A 25,238-nucleotide genomic window follows, 5' to 3' on the forward strand; every position below is an offset into this window, starting at 1 on the left:
CTGACATGCTGCGGTTCATGGGGTCACAAAGAGTCGGACACGACTGAGCAACTGAACTTAACTGATATGGCTACCCACTCTAGTATTCTGGCATGGTGAATTCCATGGACTGTATAGCCCATGGGGTCGCAAAGAGTCGGACACAACTGAGAAACTTTCACTTTCACTTTTCATATGGTATATAAAGCCATGTAAATTTTTAAGATCACTAAAGGAGAGGGCATAGTAGAGAAGAAAATAGAAGCCAACAGGAAATCCTAAAGGATCCCTTTGAAAAGGAGATAGCATATACATACTGAGAAAGGATGGAAAATAAAATAGGGAAAAAAAATCAAGAAAAGTGAGGCATCATGGGAACCAAAGGAGGGGATATTTTAGGAAGAATTCAGTGGTCAAGTGTAGCACATGGTGAGAGGTTGCCTAAGATGAAGACAGACAAATGTCCACTGGAATTGTCCAAAGGAAGGTCCTTAGTTATGTTGACAAGTGACATTTCAATGGAATATAGACTTTCACAAGCCCAAGTCAAACAGGTAGAAGAGTGAATGGTAAATGAAGCACTGGAAGAATGTACAAACATCATTGAAAGGTTTTGCTTAGAAAGGGAATATAGAAACCGAGTGTTTTCTGGAAAAATATGCATCTGTTAAGAAAGAAAATGTACTGATAGAACAAACTGGGAGGGAAAGTGTATTATTTATCTGAAACGTAAATGTAGTTGAGTAATCAAAACCTGTATTTTCTAAATCTGGTATTCTGAGACTGATGAACCTCTCTGCATCTTGTCCTGTGTCCTTAACAGGAAACGTGATAACATCAAAGGGCTGTGAACCCTGGGTGAGGTCACTGTGGGCACTGGAAGACAGATGTTGCTTTGGGGTTTAAACAGAACAGAACATTTAAACAGAAAGTGCCTACATGGAAATAGACAAATACATTCTTGCTTTTAATGTACAAAATCCTTTCATACAGCAAAAATGCAAAAGACACCAATGATGTCATTACTGAGTAGTGCCAAACATCCATTTTATTTTCTCCCTTGTTGTTTGAATTTACAGTTCTAGAAGTTCTCATGATTTAGTGAAGAATTCACATAGGCTCATGACAGCTGGGAAATATCTGGCTGTATTAAATAGTCTATTTGTTGTTGTTTAGTGGCTAAGTCATATCCAAGCCTTGCGACCCCATGGACTGTAGCCTGCCGAGCTCCTCTGTCAGTGGTATTTCCCAGGCAAGAATACTGGAGTCAGTTGTCATTTCCTTCTCCAGGGGATCTTCCTGACCCAGGGATCGAACCCATGTCTCCCACATTGGCAGGTGAATTCTTTACCACTGAGACATCTGGGAAGCCCCAGTGTATACTATAGGTCCATTTGTAATGTGAATAAAGCAAGATACTGATTCATTACATTGATAACTAGATGGTCAATGAAAGCTAGAAGTCTAAATAGTTTTCATTATTAAAATTTACTTGGTAAAATCAAATTAATTATACAACAAATGAAGCATATAATTTTAATAAACTCTATTTATCTATTATATTTTATTCTCAAGTTTCTGAAGCATGGTACTTACCTAGTACCATTCTAGATACATAGGAAGAATGCTAATTTATTACACTAAAGAGCTGCTTTAAGGCCTTAGGGCTTAATTTGCTCCTGTGACCCTAGCTGGGAAAGGCTAAAAGGATATATAGATTTTCATTTAATGAGCATAATAGTGCATTAACCCTAGAAGAGCTTATTCATAAATCATAAATAAACTTCAACAATCACTAAAATATATAATTGAGATGTCAGGTATTTGCTAATGAATATACTATACTAACTACATTGTATTATTATTAATAATGTTATATATTATTATTTAACAATGTTATATATATAAGTATCACCAGCTTTATAAATTTAAATTATGATTTTATTCTTTATTCCTTTATAATGATACTTAGCCCTAATTATTTAGCTCGCTGTACATTCATGCCCTTGTGATATATCTTTGCAACTTCTTGCATTAGTAATAGTTTACTTTCCTATCCCTTAAAGCATGATAACCTTGTGATTTATTTTGGTTAATAGAATATAGCAGAAGGGATAATTACTAAACAAAAAGTTCATTCTTGTATATATGTCCTATAACTCGACCTCTTTGTAAGAGTTAAATGGTAGATATTTTAAAAAGGAAAGAACCTGATTTCAGCTGTTTTTATCTTCAGATAATAAGCTTTCTTTTTTTTCCCACTATGTGGTTATCTTTGCTGGACTTCCCTGGTGGTTCAGATGGTAAAGAGTCTGCCTGCAATTCAGGAGACCTAGGTTAGATCTCTGGGTCACGAAGATCTCCTGGAGAAGGAAATGGCAGCCCACTCCAGTATTCTTGCTGGAGAATTCCATGGACAGAGGAGCCCAGCAGGCTACAGTTGATGGGGTCACAGAGTCAGACACGACTGACTAAAGAGTACAATAAAAATCTTTGCTATTTGTTTATCACCTACCACAGCTTTGTATCATGCTTCACTCTGAGCAGAACACATTCAGACTTAAAACAGCTTTAACTGCTTTGTCTTAAAAATATTTTACTGTAACTTCTTTTCCATCTAAATTTTTCACTAGAGCTTTTCAAAAAATTGTCAAGTCAGCAATTGAGCTACATGTACTAAAACTGATAAACTTGAGAAACTCTTGATCTGTTATCATGCTATTTTGAGACATATTGACTAAAGCCAGTTACCGAGTAAGATTATTTTTCTTAATGATGGCACTAAAAATTTTTTTGGCATTTTCAGGTTATGACAATTTTTGAGTTAAATAAAGTTTATTCTTTGTCCTATGGAAAAGCCTACTGTTTTATCAAAACATTGCTTAGAAACAGTGAGAATTATGTTTATTTAAAAACATAATTCATAAGTTTATTTTCATTAGTAACACATTTTTAATAGAATGAACTTATCTGTATAAAACATAGATATTGCTTTCTAATATTTAGTGTTATTTCCATTTAAACATTAAAAATTAACATTTTAAAATTATAACAGATGTCTATTAATTTAGAAGTGGGAAATGTTTATGCCACAAGTAAATGTCTAACCTAATTTTACAGTCACTTTGAGCATCACTTTGACTGAAAATGGACAATTGCATTATATGTTTACAGAATTCAAAGCTTAAAATTCAGTGGGCAATCTCAGTCTGCCCTTCAGAAAGGCACTGTGGCAAGATTAAAAGTGAATATTCCATTGATGGTAATGGGAAATAACGCCTTTGCTTTCAAAAAGTGTATGAATGTCTGAGAACCAGAAATTCAAAGATTGCCTATACATGATCAGTTCCTAGACTTAAAACTGCTCCAAAATGAATAAAAGCCATGCAAGATAACTTTGGTAAAGAATGATATTTAATAAAATTTCCACAAATCTGAACTTGGTGGGGGGGTGGATTTGTTCAGTAGGGCAAGGGGTCAGGAAGAGGGATTTTCCTGGCCTGAGTAAACCATCCATTCCCACTGTGGTCTGAGATGATCCAGGTAATCAGTAAAGAACTCAGATGCACAAAGTTACCTTGGTTTCTCAAGCAAGTGCCTCAATAAGCTTTATCAGGCTTTTTGTGGAAAAAGCTGTGGAAAATTTTCAGAGCAAATATGCAAATGTCCCAAATCAGGTGCCTTGGATATTTTCTTCAACAGAGTTAATTCTTAGTTAGAACTTCTCCATTTTATCCAGTCCTCAGTAACAACTAGTTGGATAGATAAACTGTGTAGCTCTTCCTGAAAAGCTGATTTATCATGCTATATTCAAGATCCACCTAAAGTGGATACTGATAAAGATAAAATCATAAGGCTCTTTGCAACTAACTGGATTAAGCATTCCAACATTACTTATTATAGAATAATTACATCAATGTTTATATGTATACATAGGTGTATACCTACATAAATATATGTACATATGTATGTACAGTGGACCCTTGAACAACATGAGGGTTAGGGGTGCTCACAGAGTTGAAAATCCACCCATAACTTGGCCCTGTGCATCCCTGGTTCTGCATCCTAGGATTCAACCAACCATGGATCATGTAGTACTGTAATACATATTTTAAAATGCACATATAAATGGACCCTTGCAGTTCAAACCTGTGTTGTTCAAGCGTTACCTGTATATATCAATATAAACAGTATATACTAATTCATGTGTATGTGTATAAATCTATGTCTATATCACACATATGTATGCATGCATACTGTATCACTTTGAAGTGAAGTGAAGTGAAGCCGCTCAGTTGTGTCCGACTCTTTGCTACCCCATGGGCTGTAGCCCACCAGGCTCCTCAGTCCATGGCATTTTCCATGCATGAATACTGGAGTGGGTTGCCATTTCCCTCTCCAGGGGATCTTCCCAACCCAGGGATCGAACCCAGGTCTCCCACATTGTAGGCAGACGCTTTACCGTCTGAGCTAATCACTTTATTTGTGTCCAAATCTTATGACCCTATGGGCTGTAGCCCACCAGGCTCTTCTGTCCATGGGATTCTCCAGACAAGAATACTGGAGTGGGTTTTCATGGCCTCTTCCAGGGGATCTTCCTGATCCAGGGATTGAACCCAAATCTCTTATGTCTCCTGCTTTGGCAGGCAGGTTCTTTCCTACTAGTGCCACCCAGGAAGCCCAAGTGTTAGTCGCTCAGTCATGTCTGACTTGCAACCCCATGGATTGTAACCTCCAGATCCTCTGTCTATGGAATTCTCCAGGAAAGAAAACTGAAGTGGGTAGCCATTCCCTTCTCCAGGGAATCTTCCTGACCCAGGGATCAAACCTGGGTCTCCTGCATTGCAGGCCGATTCTTTACCATCTGAGCCACCAGGGAAGCCCATCACACATATACTCTTTATACACTGGGCTGAATTGCCATTGATACCATTTTCAGTTTTGTAATGCATTTTCATCCAGATGAAGCCCTACATTATGTTGTGGTTCTTTATTTTTTCTAGTGACTAATAAAGTGTAACCTTCTTCTACTTAATATAGAATAATGATTCTTAACTTCCTTTCTCCCTTATCTGATTATAGAGCACATTCCCATCAGTAACATTTCTTGAAAATAATACTGATTCATTAGGGATTGAAACTCACTGTTCACCCGAAAGGAAATACTAAAAATCCAAGGGATAGCAATTTACCTTCATTGAGGGTTATAGTCATTTTCCTCGCTCACATTATTATAACCAGTGATGTAGATTTTTGAACTTCAAAAAGTAAAATTAGAATTTCTTAGAAGATTTAAAGTATTATGCTAAAAATAACCACTTAGTTCAAAGGAAGACAAAAGGGGGGCAATGGAGAAACAGACAAACAAAAAAATCATCATGCACATAGAAAACAAAACACAAAGAGAGAGATATAAATGCAAACATACTGATAACCATAACAAATGTAAATAGATTAAAATGCAACAAAGACACAGATTTCAGATTGCATTTCAAAAAAACCAATATTCTACTTTATGTGTTCTACAGGAGACACAATTCAGATTCAAAGACACAAATAGAATGAAAGTAAAGATTGGAAAAATAAATCAAAAGAGTAAGACAAAAAATATTACTAGAGATGAATAGAAATATTTTTAATGTTTAAAGGATTGGTCCACTAGGCAAATAGGACAATTATAAACAAATATCTGCACAGAATCACAATTCCCAAATACATGAAAACCGATAGAATTGAAAGAAACAGATAAATATAATATTTGGGACTTCAATACCTTACTTTCAATAGTGGATGTATATAGTGATAAGGTAGAAGATAATAAGGAAACAGAAAACTTGAAGAAAATCAACTAGATCTAACAGACATCTACAGAACACACCATCCAACTGGAGAAGAACATGCATTCTTCTTAAATAATGAGACATTCTCAAAGACCACAAATTGTGTAAAACTAGCTTAAAGCGAAAATATACAAAGTATGTTTTCTAATCAGAAAGAAATTAAATTAGAAATCTATAACAAAAAGAAATTTAGAATGTTTACATATGTGCAAATTAAGTAACATATTCCTAAATAACCAATAGGACAAAGAAAAACTAAGTTACACATTTCTTTGAGGTTATTGGAACATAAAATCCAACATTCCAAAATTTATAGGATACACCTAAAGCAGTGCTCAGAGAAAATTTATAGAAATAAATATTTATATTAAAAAGAAAGAAGAATTCAAGTCAGTAACTTAAAATAATAAACAATGCATTTGACAACTCTAAGGAAATTTCCAAGAAAATAAACAGTGAGCTTGAAGATATGTCAATAAAAACTAAAACTGAAACTAAAGGAAAAAAAAAAAAATGCAGACTGGAACATTCAAGAACTGTTGGACAATTTTAAAAAGTTGTAATTATATATAGTTGGAATATCAGAAGAGTATGGAGGAGATGAATATCTGAAGCAGTAATAGCTGAGAACTTTCTAAAATTAAAGACAGGTACCAACTTACAGGTATGAGAAGCTCAGATAGCACAAAAAAGAATAAATACCAAAACCTAATCACACTAAATTGCTATAGATTGAATGTGTTCCTCAAAATTTGTATATTGAAACCCTCATCCTCAGTGTGATGGTATTTGAGCCTTTAGGACCTAGCTATGGTTAAATGAGGGATTAGCAGTCATGTAAGAAGACACAGCAAAGAGTTTGTTCTTCATCCCTCTCCACTAAGATGACACAACTAGAAGGTTGCTGCCTACAAGCCAAGAGAAGAAGTTTCACAATGAAACCTACTTTGCTGTCACCTTAATCTTGAACCACTAGCCTCCAGAATTATGAGGGGAAAAAGCCTGATTTTTAAGGAACTCAGTCTATGGTATTGTGTTATGGGTAGTTCAAGCAGACCAATTTACTATCACCTTTACACAGTAGAAAACCCAAAACAAAGAGAAAAGTTTGAAAGAAGCCTTTTTCTTGGGGGTAGGAGGGTTGAGGCAGAGTACCTTAACCAAAACTGAAGAAAGATCAGAAATTAAGATACAGATGCTTGTCAGAAATTATGCAAAAAAGAAGACAGCAGATTAGAACATTTAAAGTGTTGGGGGGAAAAAAACCAGCAACCTAGAATTGTGTATCTAGTACAATTACTATTCTAAAGTTAAGGAGAATACAAACGTTGTCAGACAAACTAAATCAGAAGGAATTCATTGCAACCAGTTCTTACTTATGAAAAATTAAAAGTTTTTTTTTTCAGGTCAGGGGAAAATTATATAGATCAGAAATTTAGATCTCCTTAAGGAAATAAATATCATGCTCAGTTCAGTTCAGTTCAGTTTAGTGGCTCAGTCGTATCCAACTCTTGCGACCCCATGAATCCCAGCATGCCAGGCCTCCCTGTCCATCACCAACTACTGTAGTTCACTCAAACGCATGTCCATCGGTCAGTGATGCTATCCAGCCATCTCATCCTCTGTTGTCCCCTTCTCCTCCTGTCCCCAATCCCTCCCAGCATCAGGGTCTTTTCCAATGAGTCAACTGTTCACATGAGGTGGCCAAAGTACTGGAGTTTCAGCTTCAGCATCAGTCCTTCCAATGAACACCCAGGACTGATCTCCTTTAGGATAGACTGGTTGGATCTTCATGCAGTCCAAGGGACTCTCAAGAGTCCTCCAACACCACAGTTCAAAAGCATCAATTTTTCGGTGCTCAGCTTTCTTCACAGTCCAACTCTCACATCCATACATGACCACTGGAAAAACCATAGCCTTGACCAGATGGACCTTTGTTGGCAAAGTAATGTCTCTGCTTTTTATTACGCTGGCTAGGTTGGTCATAGCTTTCCTTCAAAGGAGTAAGCGTCTTTTAATTTCATGGCTGCAATCACCATCTGCAGTGATTCTGGAGCCCCCCAAAATAAAGTCTGACACTGTTTCCACTGGTTCCCCATCTATTTGCCATGAAGTGATGGGACCAGATGCCATGATCTTTGTTTTCTGAATGTTGAGCTTTAAGCCAACTTTTTCACTCTCCTCTTTTACTTTCATCAAGAGGCTTTTTAGTTCCTCTTCACTTTCTGCCATAAGGGTGGTGTCATCTGCACATCTGAGGAAATTGATATTTCTCCCGACAATCTTGATTCCAGCTTGTGCTTCTTCCAGCCAAGCGTTTCTCATGCTGTATTCTGTATATAAGTTAAATAAGCAGGGTGACAATATACAGCCTTGAAGTACTCCTTTTCCTATTTGGAACCAGTCTGTTGGTCCATGTCCAGTTTTAACTGTTGCTTCCTGACCTGCATACAGGTTTCTCAAGAGGCAGGTCAGGTGGTCTGGTATGCCAATCTCTTTCAGAATTTTCCACACTTTATTGTGATCCACACAGCCAAAGGCTTTGGCACAGTCAATAAAGCAGAAATAGATGTTTTTCTGGGACTCTCTTGCTTTTTTGATGATCCAGCAAATGTTGGCAATTTGATCTCTGGTTTCTCTGCCTTTTCTAAAACCAGCTTTAACATCTGGAAGTTCATGGTTCACGTATTGCTGAAGCCTGGCTTGGAGAATTTTGAGCATTACTTTACTAGCGTGTGAAATGAGTGCAATTGTGCAGTAGTTTGAGCATTCTTTGGCATTGCCTTTCTTTGGGATTGGAATGAAAACGGACCTTTTCCAGTCCTGTGGCCACTGCTGAGTTTTCCAAATTTGCTGGCATATTGAGTACAGCACTTTCACAGCATCATCTTTCAGGATTTGAAATAGCTCAACTGGAATTCCATCACATCCCCTAGCTTTGTTCGTAGTGATGCTTTCTAAGGCCCACTTGACTTCATACTCCAGGATGTCTGGCTCTAGGTGAATGATCACACCATCGTCATTATCTGGGTCATGAAGATCTTTTTTGTACAGTTCTTCTGTGTATTCTTGCCACCTCTACTTAATATCTTCTGCTTCTGTTAGGTCCATACCATTTCTGTCCTTTATCGAACCCATCTTTGCATGAAATGTTCCCTTGGTGTCTCTAATTTTCTTGAAGTGATCTCTAGTCTTTCCCTTTCTGTTGCTTTCCTCTATTTCTTTTAGCACTAATCAAAATCTGTAATAATTTCAGATGAAGCTGACTTCAGGGGAAGGGATGTTATCAGGAATGTGGAGGGCACTATAAAACGATGAATATCTCTCTTTCTTTGGCATAGTTCTACTATCACAAGTATCTAAGAAATTTAGCAATAATTCCTCTACATCTAATACCACTTCTGATTATTTCTCAACTGTCTTATAACATCTGCTTAAAGTCAGTTTTTTTTAAATTAATACTCAAATTAAGTCCATTGGCTTGGTTATTATGTTTCTGAGGTCTGTTACTTTAGAATGATCTCCTCTCCCTCCTTATTCTTGTTTTGCAACCTTGACACAATGCAAAAACCAAGTAAATTGTCAAGTGTTATGGATTGTATCGGTGATTTTTCTGTCTTGTTCCTTTGGATGCTTTTTAAATTGATGGAGAAACAACTTTTTTCTTTTAAATTGGAAGCATTATCTAGAAGACTCAGGTTCAACTTTGGGAATAATGCTTCTAGGTGGTATACAGTATTTGGCTATCTGACTGTCTCACTTTTAATAGCAGTAAGACTGCTAAGCAGGATTCTGGTGGGAAGAGCATTTAACTTATCCTTTGTAAAGCTCCCCATCCATCTTAGATATAATTGTTTACTCCTCTGTCTGAAACAATTATTTAATTACAGATTACCAAGGGGAAATTGTTCTAATTTGGCTATTTCTTCCTCATTTATTAACTAAATTTTTCTATAATAAAAACATTTTCATCAATAGCTAGGACTACTGAGTTACAGCAAAATGCCATTAATATGATATTAGTAGGGAAGATATTAAATCTTCCATCAATTACCAATTTCAGGGTAAAGAAGTGATGCTCTACATACCTAGGCGGTGACCAATAAAGGTTTTTGCTTGTGTTACTTATTAATTCTAAAATTGATACTATATCTTCTTTTTTAGTATCCTTATTAACTCAATGTTTTAAAATATATATTGCATATATATTAATCAACAGAACTTGATTTTACATTTGTTGCCAAAATCTCCCACCTTTGTTGGAGTTCCTTCATTTTAGTCCCTAAATCCTTTTGATATAACATCATTATACATTTATTGTTTTTTTGCTGTGATGCAGTATCTCAGATTCACCTTGAACATTTCCTGTAACAGTCCTGGAGTCAGCCAACAATTTAAGACAACTAGTGGCTATAACATTTCAGAATTCATAGTCTTGAGGGCAGAGGTGCCTATTCCTACTGGGTTATTGTTATTTCTAGATCTTTTTAGTGAACCAAACTAGGAAGGAAGGTTGGATTGACAGATAAATATACAGCATTTTTAAAGACAAAGCAAGACTCATAAAAAGGTCACACAGTCTTCACAGCTTAATCAAGTAACCTAACTAGAAAATAACTTTGCTAAAGTTATTAAAAATATATATTGTAGTTTTCAAAGAAAAATAAAACACCAATAAAAAGGACACCTTTGAGGCGATCTTGTGTCTATTGTTCACAGGAAACAACATTTTATCTAATGGATTTCAAACTTGCCAGTGTCGATGACAAAGCTAAATCCCAAGTGGAAATGGCTATAGAAAATTTTAGAATTCTAGAACCTGAAACAAAATCATACCATGACCTATTGCCATTAACATTTGGTTTATAGAAGTTCTTTTTTTCTGAATTAATGTCCATTTTAGGATAATGTCCTCCTGATTCCTACATATTCTGATTATAGGACAGACTTTGCTTCTGGTACTTTATTTATTTAGTGAATATAATTTTAAATAAAAATATTGCCTTTTAATATATTTGACTAAGAGAAAGAATAGTGATTATGTCAATATGATTATATTCACAGTCCTTTGACATTTATATTTTCTGTTTAAAATTAATGATTTGAAGGGAGGGGATATATATCTATATATAGATATATATATCTCTATGGCTGATTCATGTTGAGGTTTGACAGAAAACAACAAATCCTGTAAAGCCATTATCCTTCAATAAAAAATAAATTTAAAAAAATTAATGATTTGACATTCCAGTATCTAACTTTGTCTGAAGTGTGTTTTAGTCAGTATTAGTTATTTTCTAAGCCATGGTCAGTCCCGGACCTATACAATAGCACATCTTCAAAGAAAGGACTAGATAATAGCAAGCACTAATAATAGCACAACTTCAAAAAAAGAAAGGACTAGTTAATAGTAATGCTTTAAAGAAAAACAGAAAAAGCCATTATTCCCACAGACCAGACCTTCCTAAGCCTTCCAAGGAACAGTGAGCAGAATGAGCAGAATAGACTGAAGCACAGAAAGAAAAGACCAGCTTAATTTCTTCAAATTTTCTTATTTTGTAACAGAAATCCATGATTATGAGTTAAGCTTAGCAATATTCTTATTTGACATTTTTCATAATAATAACAGCATATATTTGTTGAGTACTCAGTATGTGCCAGGCAGAATGTTCAGTGCTTTCCATATGTGGTCTCAGTCAGCTCTCTCAATTCAGGGAACTGATCTTCACAAAGGTTAAGTAATGGACATTTCTCAGTCATAAGGTCAGGATCTGAACCCACCCCATCTGACTACATATACTTGTAAACATTACCCTTCAAAATAATGTGCCAAGTTTATACTGTGGTTTCCCATACCCTCTAGATCAGTTTCATAACAAAGGTATACAAATACTTTATTTTTAGAGGACTGCCTTAAATGTTTATGATATCAATGCCTCTAATCCATTCAGAAAGATCTAGAAAAACTGATCAAATGTGGTCCCAAAGGATGAATATTTCTACCACAGAAGACTGGTGATATTACAGTGCAAGGGGTTAGGATTCAGATTAAGAAACTATGTCCTTATGGGTTTTTCTTCCATTTATTTCTATATCAACTCAGCTCCCTACTCTGACTTCTGTTATAAAGAAAAAGCCAAGCTGCTCCATCCTCAGACAAATCCCACTTTACCCAGGTGCCAGCTGGGGTGATAAGTAAGCAAGATGGTTAATGACAATGAGGCAAACACTGAGTCTGTCTCACTTGTCCTCTGGCAGGACGAACGGCTAGTGGCTGGTTGCAAATATATTTGACCACTCTGCCTGTTTTGGCAAGTATAAATACTCCCATTTACCATGTAAATATGTTTGTTTAAAAATGTATTTTTCATAAAATTATAGTGACTCTCTGTGTTGGGAAGGTAACATTGGTATTTAGAAGAGAGATGGGAAATTGAAGATATAAGACACATTGAAGTAAATTACTTTTTATTCAAATTTTTTTCTTAAGTAGCATTGATATGTTTTTTTCAGAATTGATTAAAAAAAGGTACCTTTGGCTTTATACAGACATAAATATAAACATTGATACAGATATGGATCTAGACATGTAAATTGACAGTAAAAGACCACCTAGATTATACATGTTTTAATCCGATACTTTTAATAATAAAATGACTTACCTTATAGTAGACATGTAGGAAATAAGCCTGGAAGTTATGCATATGTTAGCAGTAGTCAAGCAGTCAAAAACCATCAACCTTTCTTTAGAAAACTTTCTAACAAAAAGATTGGTGATATCACAGTGCACGAGGTTAGGATTCACTTTAAGAAACTATGTCCTTATAGGTTTTTCATCCACTTATTTCTGTATCAACTCAGCTCCCTACCCTGGCTTTTGTTGTTAAAAAAAAAAAAACCACGTTGCTCCATCTGGAGACAAGTCTACCTTAGCTAAGAGTCAGCTGAGGTGCTGAGGAAGGAAGACAGTTACTGACAATGAGGCAAGCACTGTGTCTGTCTCACTTGTGGTCTGGCAGGACGAGTTGCTGGTTGCAAATATATTTGAACACTCTGCTTATCTTGGCAAGCATTAATACCCCCCTTTTACCACGTAAACACTTTCATTTAAAAATGCATTTTTTGTAAAATTATGATGATTCTCCGTGTTGGGAAGTAACACTGCTATTTAGAAGAGAGTTGGGAAAATGAAGATATATGACAAGTTGCCGTTAATATTTATTCAAATTCTTTTTGTAAGCAGTACTGTATTTTTTCATAATGCATTAAAAATGTACCTTTGGGTTTATATAGACATAAATGTAGACATTGATATAGATACATATTGGATTTAGGCATCTAAATTGATCATAAAACACCACCTAATCTATACATATTTTAATCAGATAATCTTAACAATAAAATGACTTATCTTTTAGTGTAGGAAATTAGCCAGGACGTTATACATATTTTAATAGTACTGAAGCAGTCAAAAACTGTCAACCTCTCTTTAGAAAATTTTAAAATAAATCAAGTTTAAAACATACCTATAGTTCTGTTGACCACTGAGCTGCAGCAGCAGTTTTTGTAAATCATGTTCCTCTGAAAGCCCAGAATTAGAATGGATAAAGAAGGTGTGGTACATATGTACAATGGAATGTTACTCAGCCATAATAAAAAATGAAATAATACCATTTGCAGCAACATGGATGCGCCTAGAGATCATCATACTAGTGAAATAAGTTAGAAGACAATTATCATATGATATCACTCATATGTAGAATCTAATTTTAAAAAATGATACAAATGAACTTATTTACAAAACAGAAACAGGCTTAAAGATATAGAAAACAAATTTATGGTTATGAAAGTGGAAACATGGGGTCATGGGGTATAAATCAGGAGCTTAGGATTAACATATACACATTAGCATATATAAGATAGATTGCCAACAAGGACCTACTGCATAGCACAGGCAACTATACTTAAAATTCTGGTCTTGACCAGGGGAGCTTTGTTAATGGCCCCAGGATGTAAAAGAGATGACACTATCAAAAGGATTGCCTGATGTAAAGAACAGGACTCTGTGGGAGAAGGTGAGGGTGGGATGACTTGAGAGAATAGCATTGAAACATGTATATTACCATATGTGAAACAGATCGCCAATCCAGGTTGGATGCATGAGACAGGGCGCTCAGGGCTGGTGCACTGGGATGACCCAGAGGGATGGGATGGGGAGGGACGCGGAGGGGGGGGGTCAGGATGGGGAACACATGTACGCCCATGGCTGATTCATGTCAGTGTATGGCAAAAACCACTACAATATTGTAAAGTAATTAGCCTCCAATTAAAATAAATAAATTAATTTAAAAATAAATAAATAAATAAATGAAAAGGTGGGGGGAAGGATTGCCTGTAAGAAGTCTCTGGAGTCGCATACCTTGGCTGAATACTAGCTCCATTCTTGTTGGCTGTTTCACCTTCAACAAGTTATTTAACCTCTCTGTGCCCAAATTTATTTATCTGTTAAAATAAAGATGATAAAATCATTTACTTCACAGAGTTTTTACACAATTACATGTTATTGCATTTTCATGATTTTTGGGTAATTCCTGGCACATAGAAAATGCCATATATTGTTTGGCTTATTAGTTAATTATCATTTTATTTATGTGTGTCCCTTTCTGAAAGTATTAATTTATCACATTAGCAAATAATCTCTTGAGTAAAATGCCCATATTTAACAAATAAAAATGCAAAACAGGCAGTTAAATTTGAATTTCAGACAAATAATGACTTTCTTTTAAGTATTGCACAAGTAGTTAATGCATACCAAGAAATTTTCAAACAGCTTTCAACCCGCCAGTAAGTATTTATTCCTGTAGTTTCAGAAAAGACCCAGATTGTTTCTCATTGACCTGGCTTAGATGATCTTGTAAGTGAGTCAGTTATGACGACTAGGGACACGAAGCACTTGTTTTTTGTTGCTTTACTTTTGTCCACGATCGAGTCATCCTATGGTCAGTCCCACATGCAAGTCACAAAATGAGGTAAAAAGTGATATCTCCAACCAGGTCAAAAGGAGAAACCATGGACCCCTGCTAAAACTACTTAAAACAGAAACAATCTTGCTTCTGAAGGTGGAAAATCTGTTAAGAATATAACCCAGGAGCTATCAAAAGAGAGATATGCAGATAATGAACAAAACAACATAAAACAAAGCAGAGGAAGAGACGAGAGGGAGAAAGGTGAGATTACATTCACAAAAATGCTTGGTCCTACAAGCCAGCTGACCCGATTTGATATACGGCTGGCCTTTTCATTTGCAGGAACCATTAAACTTCCTATTCAGCTAACACCAATTTTCATTAGATCCTTCACACATAAAGCAGAAAGATCCTTAGCTAATGAAGCAAGTAAAGGTCATCTGCAAGACTTGAAAACCAGAGAATCCAGGCCAGAAAAATGAGAATATTAGTTATTCTTAATATTGGTCCCAGCATATGATTAACATTTAATAAATAACGATCATTGTTAACAGCATAATTATTACTTGGTAAATGTCTAAGGAATAAAACTAATGTAACTAATTTGATATGTGAGATCAAGTTGCAAACATACACACTATCTGTGAGAGGGCACATAAAGCAACTCTTTAGGTTTTTTTCTTACAGTCGACACACTTTTATTTTCTCAAAGAATCATCATAAATATTCTACAACAGCACATAGTCCTTAGAAACATTCTGACAGGCTGAATTAGACAAGTGGAGACTTCCGCTCCCTGGAAATACAGATACTTAAAAGAATAAGTGGATAAAAATTTCTGGGGCAATTTGAGTCTGTTTTGTCAAATTTTCAATGTTTGCAAAATCGTTTGAGGCATCAGATGACCTGGAACACAGATTTTTGTTTTTCCTGTCATTTGATTGGTGCCATTAGAGTACCGAAGGATAGCTGCGTATCTACTGTAATCCTCTCATACATCTCTAGTGATTTTTTAATAATAGGAGGAATGGGTTTTTGGTGGTTGATACCATTCTGATCAACATCACACTTGCTATGACCTTATTCAATAAGAAAATAATGGGACATTGTATAGATCTTCATGATTTATAGATTTCTACAAGTCTGAAGCCAGATGACCATAGGTCTAAACTCAACTCTACTGCTTAATGTTTGAATATCTTGGGCAAGTTACTTTACCTTTCCAGAACTCAATTTTCTTATATGAAAACAGACCCTCCTAACATGACCTACTTCTTAAGGTTGTTGTGAGGATTAAATAAGTTAACATATCAGAAGCAGTATGTTAAGTACAAGCTGTTATGGTTATGGATACTGTTCACTGATCCAACTCTGTAATCTTCTGAAAGAGTTAATTAGCACATTCATTATTTATTACTATGCCCTGTAACTTGGTAAAATCAGGTTCAGAGAAAATAAAGTGACCAGCCAAGATCACATAGCTCTGAGGAGCAAGTCTGAGTCTCAGCCTTGGGCCTGATCATCTGGAAGTGATGTGAAGAAACAGGAGATATCTTTTGTGCAGATGCTGAATTATTTTTTCGGCATTTTCAGAATTCATGGTCAGTTTTCCCAGGAATGTAGCACAATATAAAGTGCTTGGTTTTGAATTCAGAATAAATTTCATGGACAGAGGAGCCTGGTAGGCTACAGTCCATGGGGTTGCACAAGAGTCACACACAACTTAATGTTAAACACCGTTTACAAGAGCAACATCCATTTGCATAAATCTATTTTTCTTTTCTTGAAAGCAATTAGTCAAAGCACATATTTTTAATTGTTCTCCATTTCTTGGTGCACCCAAGTTAGGGAGATTTTCTTAAAAAACAAACAGACAAACAAACTCAGTTCCTCTAAGCTTGAGTTTTGAGATATAAGCTGTTTTTCTTATTTCTTCTTTTTATTTTTGGTTTCTTCTCTGTTTGCGGTTGTTTTACAGTGGTAGTTGTTGAGCTGGAGTTTTAATCTCCTACTAATAATAATTCAAACTGACCTAGATAAAAGTTTCCTCTGCAGGTAGGCATGCTGGCCGGCAGTAATTAGAGACCTGCTGTAGTAAGAGCTGCTTATATCAAAACATCGGAGAAGGCAATGGCACCCCACTCTATTACTCTTGCCTGGAGAATCCCATGGACGGAGGAGCCTGGTAGGCTGCAGTCCATGGGGTTGCTACGAGTTGGACATGACTGAGCGACTTCACTTTCACTTTTCACTTTCATGAGTTGGAGGAGGAAATGGCAGCCCATTCCAGTGTTCTTGCCTGGAGAATCCCAGGGACGGGGAGCCTGGTGGGCTGCCGTCTGTGGGGTCGCACAGAGTCAGACATGACTGATGTGACTTAGCAGCAGCAGCAGCATATCAAAATATGGTTTACTGTACTTTTCAGAGAAGGGTTTCTCTTTAGTCTTTGATGAGGTAGCAATGACCACATCATATCCAAAATTCCACAGCTTACATATGGAATTTGCAACATGAGAATATATATACTTACACAAATTTTATGCCTGGATTTAGATTCTTTATAACCAGGTAGCAAATTCTAAGGCAGCATTTATCCAGTGCCAAGTAAAGATACAACACAAGCACTACTACCAAGTGATGCATCTCCTTTTGACTAAAGTACATGTGACAGATTCTAACTACTAAGTGGAACAATCTAAGTTTTAATAAAATAAGATGTGTGACTTAAAAAAAAAAAAAGATACAACACAGACCCACTGCACAAAGAAATTGCCAACATGATTTTTTTACCTTGTTCCATTAGTTGGTCAATAGAGAGATAAATATCTTTATCCCTATAAAATAAACTCTAAAAAAGAAGACATTAATGTACGTGATCTAATTATTTTCTTCAATGGTAGATTAATAGTAGACTATTGAACTTGTTAATAACTGTTCAGTAAATAACTGCTATCTGCAATTAACTCTTCTGTTTTCTTTCTAGTTGATAAGCAGGGTGTTGGACCACATAGTAGCCACAATAATTCCATTGACTGACTTTTAAAAGTTTTTTTTTAATTGCTTAAAATGTATGAAATAAAAACTTATGATTGAGTCAAAAAAAGGCTGACAACATACTTCCATTAAGAAAATACATATATTTATAGTAAGTAGTAAAAAAATATATATATATATTTAATATTGCTCATATGAGTTTAAAAATTAGTGTTTTTTATTTCCTTTTTGCAAGATATACATTGATACCAAAGTGCAATTTTAATTTTGGGTTTTGGCCACACCACTTGGCTTGCAGGATCTTAGTTCTTCGATGTAGGAACGAAACCCACACCATCACAGTGAAAGTGCTAACCCCTAACCCTTGGACCACCAGGAAATCCCCCCAATGTGCAATTTTATTCTTATACCATTAGTAAAGAAAAGGTGTGGTCTATAAGACTGTATGCATACATATAAAGTATTTATATTTTTCAAAGAAGATCTGAATGCAAGTGACGATTATCTTTTAGCAGTAAATGTACCATTTTACCATTCTCTGGCTATTATACATTGGGGAATTTAAAATTTTTGTCTATGAATTTCTCTCTTGTGAACAGAGCTTTACAATTACTTGGCATCAGAGGCAAAATGACATGTATAAGCAAATGAAAACCATGTGGGCTTTACAGGCTGGATCCTAATCTGATTCCCAAATGGATTTACAAAGAATAAACTAAACAGTTTCAGCAACAATGTAAGTGCAAACAGTGTGATAAATGCTCAAAATTCTCCAGGCCAGGCTTCAACAACATGTGAACTGTGAAATTCCAGATATTCAAGCTAGTTTTAGAAAAGGTAGAGGAACCAGACATCAAATTGTCAACATCCGCTGGATCATCGAAAAGGCAAGAGAGTTCCAGAAAAACATCTATTTCTGCTTTATTGACTATGCCAAAGCCTTTGACTGTGTGGATCACAATAAACTGTGGAAAATTCTGAAAGAGATGGGAATACCAGACCACCTGACCTGCCTCCTGAGAAATTTGTATGCAGGTTAGGAAGCAATAGTTATAACTGCACATGGAAAAACAGACTTGTTCCAAGTCGGGAAAGGAGTATGTCAAGGTTGTACATTGTCACCCTGCTTATTTAATTTATTAGCAGAATACATCATGAGAAATGCTGGGCTGGATGAAGCACCAGCTGGAATCAAGATTGCCAGGAGAAATATCAATAACCTCAGATATGCAGATGACACCACCCTTATGGCAGAAAGTGAAGAACTAAAGAGCCTCTTGACAAAAGTGAAAGAGGAGAGTGAAAAAGTTGGCTTAAAGCTCAACATTCAGAAAACAAAGATCATGGCACCTGGTCCCATCACTTAATAGCAAATAGATGGGGAAACAGTGGAAACAGTTTCAGACTTTATTTGTTTGGGCTCCAAAATCACTTCAGATGGTGACTGCAGCCATGAAATTAAAAGGCGCTTTTAAGGAAGAAAAGTTATGACCAACCTAGACAGCATATTAAAAAGCAGAGATATTACCTTGCCAACTAAGGTCCATCTAGTCAAAGCTATGGTTTTTCCAGTGGTCATGTATGAATGTGAAAGTTGGACTATAAATAAAGCTGAGCACCGAAGAATTGATGCTTTTGAACTGTGATGTTGGAGAAGACTGTTGAGAGTCCCTTGGACTGCAAGGAGATCCGACCAGTCCATCCTAAAGGAAATCAGTCCTGAATATTCTTTGGAAGGAGTGATGTTGAAGCTGAAACTCCAATACTTTGGCAACCTGATGTGAAGAGCTGACTCATTTGAAAAGACCCCGATGCTGGAGAAGATTGAAGGTGGGAGGAGAAGGGGACAACAGAGGATGAGATGGTTCGATGGCATCACCAACTCAATTGGCATGAGTTTGAGTAGACTCTGGGAGTTGGTGATGGACAGGGAGGCCTGGCGTGCCGCAGTCCATGGGGTCACAAAGAGTTGGACACGACTGAGCAACTGAACTGAATGGAACTGAGTGTGACAAAGCTGTATTGTGCAAAATCACGCAGAAGCCTTCAATTCCCTTCTTATTTAGCTTAGACTCCAGCAATTATTATTTGATTCACTTTCTGGAAAATATCTCGAACTACCTGACCACTCTTCCTACTTTCTTAGATACTGGAACAAAATTTCAACTGTAGTAAATCCTCACCACTAAATGTGACTAAAGGAAATCACAACCAAGACCACATACTCTATGTAAAACTCAGGATCACCAGTTTCCCACTAGTTAAGTGGGATTTTAATACTCTCTTTCAATTTCGCAACATATTGTTAATTTTTCAAGTCTCTCACTTGCCTAAATAGAGATAGATAGATAGACAGACAGACAGACAAATAGAAATGGATACGTCTGCCTGTGACTGGATCTGAAGCCTAAGCCAGTGCCTATGCGTCAGATTGCATCTCTTCTCTCCTCCCTAAAATGCAGCTCCAGCAATTGTGCTCTCTATCCTAAATCCAAGTTTAACCTCCTAAACCCTCTACTGGATCATTCCAATGAGAATTTAAAGTTGTAAAATTTTTCCAACCTAAAAAAAATTCTCTTAATCCTTAATTCTTATCCAGCTAACACTCAATTTCTCTGCAAAATTCCTGAAATTTCCTCAGTATACTTAGTTGTCTCCAATCTCCCTCTTCAAAGTTTCACTTAAAGTAGTTCAAGCCAGGCTTCCCTTCCTGTATCGAGAAATCTTTGCCATGGAGGCAGGAAAGAACTACTCCATCAGAGTACTTGTACATGTGGGATGAGGCTAAAACTCAGCTTTTCATTCTCATTTTATTTTACATTTTTAGACCTTCTGCTTTGAAATTACTGTAGACTTGGGTAAAAGTTACAAAAACAGCAGAGGGAGTTCGCCTGTACTTTTTGACCATATTCCTTCATAATAGTATCTATCCAAACAGTAAAATGATCAAAATCAGGAATTCCCATTAGAACAAAGCCATTAACTTAACCATAGATCTTACTTGGGTTTTGTCAGTTTTTATATGCACTCATTCTGGGGGGTTGCATAATGCTATAAGATTGTATCACAGGTGCAGATCCATATAACCACCACAATAAAGAAACAGTGCTATTCCATTACCCTAAAGAAGCTACATCATGTTACCTCTTTTTGGTCTGAACTGATTCATAGATTTGCCTATTTGACTTTGACTTAGCATCTCTTAACAGTTGAGATAGATGTTGATGACTTGAATAAATACATTCAAAACTGTAAAAAGCCTCTTCTTTCTCCTCAAACTTATTGTACCTCTTCATTCCAAACTATAGGCAAAAACAACCTTATCCTTCAAGTTGCTAAAGTGAAAAACTTTGAAATCGACATTGATTCTCCTCATTCTCACTTACCCCATGTCCACTCTGCCAGATAATCCTGTCAGCTCTGTTTTTAATATGCATCCATAATCTGACCTTTCTTGCTATTTTCAGTATCAATGCTTAGGTCCAAAAACATCATCACTTTGGTTCAATTATTTATCTAATCTAATTAGTTACCCAATTATCTTCTGATATTGCTCTTCTCTTTGGTGTACCCACAACTTAGTAACTAGTATGAATCCTTTAAAACAGAAGTCAAAATAATATCATCCCTTAGTTCAAACTTTTCATGTCTTTCTAGGCAACTCTAAAGTCAAAAGTCCTCCAACTGCTTAGATGACTTTGCATGATCTGTCTCCCTATAATTTTTGTATCTTCACTTCTACTAACTTTCCCTACTCAATCCTATCCAGGTATACTACATTTGGGCTAACTAGTACCTGTTGTTCAAGCTGTCCAGCACATTTTTGAGTCAATCCTCAATTATTCTATTATCTTTTAAATTTATTTTAACTGTACTTACAGTAAAGTTTTCAGTAAAAATGTACATAAAATTTTTTCAGTAAAATTCACTCTTTGTAGTAAAACAATAATTCAATGGATTTCCTCATTTTATTTATGTCTTTGATTAAACATTACCTAATCAATAAGCCAAGTCTTCCTAACCATCTTTTATGAAACAAACTCATCTATAATGAATACATACTACTTGTCCTTTTAAAGTCAGTATTACTGTTTCTGAGGCATTTAAAACCATTGACATGTCATGAGTTTATAATTTATTCTTTTTAAAACTCTTTTTTTTATAATGCAAGCTCCATATAGGCAGGTTCTTTTTTTTTTTTTGCTCCTCTTCCTGTTTTTCCCCAGGAACTAGAACAATGTTTTTCATTTTATAAATTAACAGCAACTAGATAAATAATATATGTACCTAAATCTTAAAGCTATTTTTCCCCAGCCCTCACTTACACACTTTTCAAACTAATTCTTGTTCCTATGTCTATCTTAAAGGTAAATGATATTGAAGATGTTATGGCAATTTTATTTTCCAGGTATATTTAAAAATAATTAACATCATATATCACTCATAAGTTTGAGTCTCACAGCATGATGAGTTGATTTTAAATGTATGGTGAAAAGATTACCACAATAGGTTCAGCTGATAAACCATCCTCTTATATATATTCAATTAAAAAAAGAAGAAAAGTGGGGGTGGGGGGATCTCCTTGTGAGGAGACTTTAGATGGCAGTGTTATCTATCATATATACATATATCATATATAGATACCTATAATATAACATGTAACATTATATCTCTCTACCATATAGCAGTGTTAGCTATATTCATCATGTTGCACGGTATATTGCTAGTACTTATTTATCTTATACCTGGGAGTTTGTAGACCATCTTTCTCTAATTCCCTTTCCCCCTACCCTTTGTCTTTGGTACCCACAAGTCTGACCTTCTTTCTATGAGTCTTTTTTTTTCCCCTCCAAGTTCCACATTTAAGTGACATACAGTATTTGTCTTTCTCTGTCTCTGACTTATTTTACTTGGCACACTACCATCAAGGTCCACCTATCTTGCTGCAAATTATAGGATATGTTTATTTTTTATAACTAATTACATTCATTGTACATGTGTGTGTGTGTGTGTGTATCACAACTTCTTTATCCATTCACCCATCAACAAATACTCAGGTTGTTTTCATGCTGCTATTAAACATTAAACATGGGGGTGCATATATCTTTTTGAATTAGTGTTTTCATTTCATCTGGATATTCCCAGAAGTTAAACTGCCAGATCATATGACAGTTTTAATTTTAATTGTTTGAGGAATCTCCACACTATTTTCCATAGTGGTTGAACCAATTTATAAGTGCAGAAGAGTTCTCTTTTTTTCACATCCACACCAGCATTTGTTACCTTTTGTCTTTGATGATGTCCATTCTACAAGCATGAGATGGTATCTCATTATGGTTTTAATTTGCAATTCCTTATTGACTAGTGATGTTGACCATGTCTTCATGAATCTATTAGCTTTTCCTATATCTTCTTTGGAAAAATGTCTATTGAAGTCCTTTACTCATTTTTTATTGGGTTTTTTTCTTAATTTATTTATTTTTAATTGAAGGGTAATTATGATATTGTGTTGGTTTCTACCATATACCAACATGGATCAGCTGTAAGTATACATATGTCCCCTCCCTCTTGAATGTCCCTCTCAATATAAGAATCCTTATGTATTATAATTATTAACTGTTTATCAGATATCTGGTTTACAAGTATTTTGCTCCCATTCTGTAGGTTGTCTTTTCACTTTGTTGATGGTTTCTTTACTGTGGAGAATCGACTACCATAAATCTAGTAGCCGTCTGTCACCTTATAAACTTATTGCAATATTGTTAATTATATTCTCAATGTTGTACTTATTTATTATTATATAACTTATGTATTTTACAACTGGAAGTATGCACAACTTAATCCCAATTGCAACCCTATATATAAATTTCATCAGTAGCATTTACATATGAATACAAAGAAGAGTACATTTTCCAACAGAGCATCTTACTTATATTCACTGTCCCTTACATATCTCCTTGGACAGTATTCTCTGATTTCTGCTAAGCATTTGCCAGCCAGAGCATTTGGTCTCTGCCACATCGATTAGTCCACTTGGAGATTGATATGTTGGTATCATTTTCATTTTTAATGACAAAGCAATTTCCTTTTACTCTTAAATAAATCCTTGGTTTTCATAATCATTGCCTTTGATCATCACTGTCATTGCCAGGAGAGGTTTGATTTTAATATTCAATTTTGAATAAGAATGTCAATTGGGATAATCTTACTTTGCTTTGGGGCTAAAAATCAGTTGAGATTTAATTTTTTTTTTCCTTTTAGCCAAAAAGAAATGTTTTCAAAGACACTACCTTCTTAAAAATACTGCAAATGAGTTAACAAGGCATAGAGAAAGAAAACATTTTGATTGTGGTGCTGGTTTTTCTTTCAGAGTTCTAAGAAAACAGAGGAGTGGGCTGTGGTCCTAGCTACAATATATAAATTTAGAAGTTTTATTTATTAAAGAGGGATAAAAAGTAAGCTGTCAGTTTTTAAAGTCTTTATCTGCTCTTCGATTGGGCTGAGAATATGATTTCATGGCTATTAGGTAGCTTGCAAATCGCACTTTCTTCCAGTGATGGATGTTTCCTCTCACACAATGTTTCAGCGTGGAATGAATAAATCATATTTGCCCTAGAAATCCATGTTATTCCTGCATAACTGATATTATATTTGATGTTCCCATTTTAGATGCTGACCAAGTGTCATGCTCTATTCATTTGATTCCTTGAACTTTTTCAACCTCTTGCTGTATTTTTCCCTATACAAATCTATTTATCTTGAAGGCTTGAGTTTTAGCATAGCCTTATTTGGTGAAGATGTATGACTGTTACAATGAAATCTGTGTCAATAAAATACTATGAAACTGAACCAAATACCTCCCAGTCACTTTTGCAGGTGTATAGTGAACAGAGGCAGACAGAGGTTAAATTTCCTAGGACTGACTATGCTGCCAATGCTCAAGCAAAAGGCACCAGCAGATTTATTTTTTTATTTTTTTTTTTAGTATTTATAGTATTGGTAAATAGGTAATACTAGAACTGAAGCCTTTTGTGAGTTAAAAGAAATAACACTAAAGGCCTAAGGATCTAGGTACCTTCTTATAAAACTATTGTATATCAAAGATCTCTTATATAATTACAATATTTGAATGATAGGTGTTTATTTTTTAATTCTTAACTTATTCATATCTGCAAAATTCCTTCTGCCATATAAGGTAACATACTGACAGATTCTGGGGATTAAGACTAGGAAAACTTTGGAAGCCACTGCTCAGTCTATTACAATCTACTTCTGGTGCTCAGATTCATATCGATCTCTTATGCAAAATACGTTCACCCAATTGCAACATCTCTAAAAGTCTCAATGTATTACAACATCAATGGAATTCCAAAATCTCATCTAAATAGAATGATAGGTATTTTTCACAATGATGTAACTAATTTAACTTCTCATAAGTGAGCCATTATTCTACTTTTCA

The 25,238-nt window shown here is 35.4% G+C and overlaps 1 long non-coding RNA gene across 1 annotated transcript in view; it reads right to left on the reverse strand.

Moving 5' to 3' along the window:
• The window catches only part of LOC133072789 (uncharacterized), a 119,932-nt gene that overhangs the window by 77,754 nt on the left and 16,940 nt on the right, over positions 1-25,238 (reverse strand). The window contains exon 2 of the long non-coding RNA XR_009696809.1: positions 14,239-14,321. This is a non-coding gene — a long non-coding RNA (uncharacterized LOC133072789). The remainder of the gene's footprint in view (positions 1-14,238; positions 14,322-25,238) is intronic.

The sequence above is a fragment of the Dama dama genome, chromosome 18 (genome assembly GCF_033118175.1).
Source record: "Dama dama isolate Ldn47 chromosome 18, ASM3311817v1, whole genome shotgun sequence".
In the NCBI taxonomy this organism is placed as follows: domain Eukaryota; kingdom Metazoa; phylum Chordata; class Mammalia; order Artiodactyla; family Cervidae; genus Dama; species Dama dama.